The sequence below is a fragment of the Myotis davidii genome, unplaced genomic scaffold (genome assembly GCF_000327345.1).
Source record: "Myotis davidii unplaced genomic scaffold, ASM32734v1 scaffold208, whole genome shotgun sequence".
Taxonomy (NCBI): Eukaryota; Metazoa; Chordata; class Mammalia; order Chiroptera; family Vespertilionidae; genus Myotis; species Myotis davidii.
In genome coordinates, this window is record NW_006299706.1 from 78,101 (window position 1) to 79,324 (window position 1,224).

Sequence of the window (1,224 nt, forward strand, 5' to 3'; positions counted from 1 at the left end):
AATCAGGGATTGGGGAGGGGACCCAGGGAAGGGCAGGGCCTGGTGATCAGGCAGAGGTTTCAATGGTGGGGAGCAGGTTCCAGGTGCAATAATGAATGAGGTAGGGGGTCAGGGAGAGTTGCCTTAATTTTCTACCATCAACAGTCCAAGTCTAAGAACAGAACCAAGTTAGGGGCTTAGTACCTATGGCTGATGCAGCCCCACCTTAACTTGGCTGGCTCCTTCCTGCTGGCCCACTCCACCCCCACCCCACCCCCACTCCTAGCTGGCAAAGCTAGAGAGGCAGCAGGGACTGGTTGCTTAGCAACAGGAGTTTCCGAAGTGGAGATTGAAGCAGAAGGAGATTGGGGAGGCAGGCACCCCCAAGGATGATGGGCGGACTTGGGCAGGGCAGAGGGCAGAGAGAGAAGGAGGAAGAGGCAAATTTTTTTGTGGACCAAAGTTCTACCAAAGTCTCTATAGTCACACTCTGAGGGAATATCTGAGTCATCTACCCCTTTCTTCTGAAACTTGAGAGAAATACACAATGTGCTGAGAAGAAAAGGGGAAAGCTTGAAAGATCAAGAGACCAAAGCCTCCCTACTTCTGGACCTGCCCTCTACTCAGCTGTTTCTTTCTTCTTTTTCTTTCTTTCTTTTTTTTTTAACTCAGCTGTTTCTTAAAGGTCCCCATCCCACCCAGGTGTGACCTGGAAAGCTAAACTCAGTCCCACCCACTGGAGGCTGTAGCCACGGGCCTTTACCCTAAGGAAAAGCAACACCATGCCTGATATTGTAAACCTCAATTTTATTTATCAGATCATATGTCTGGAATTTTGTCTTCAAAATGATGGTCACTTCCCCCTGTCTCCCTTGCTCCCACTCCAGCCACTGTCCTCCACACATCCCTTCTGAAGTCCTTTGTCCTTCTCTGAAGGAACATGATTCCTACTAATAACGGATCTCATGTTATTAGGGGCTGAAGATGTGCAGGCCACCGTGGGCTCAGTGAGCCTGTCGCGTCCCCTCTGTTTGGAAATAGGAAGGTGAGATTGGCAGAGGGAATTTCTCCCAGGCCTGTCCCAGGAGGCTCTGACCTGGGTCTCCTCGTGTCCCTGAAACCAATAAAAATATTTTTTAAAAAATAAATAATAAAATATCCAGGATCATTCTGAGAGCTAGGCCCAGAGGTTGCATTGGACGGGGCCGTCTAGGCCACCAGCACAGTGGCATCCACCCAAGGAAA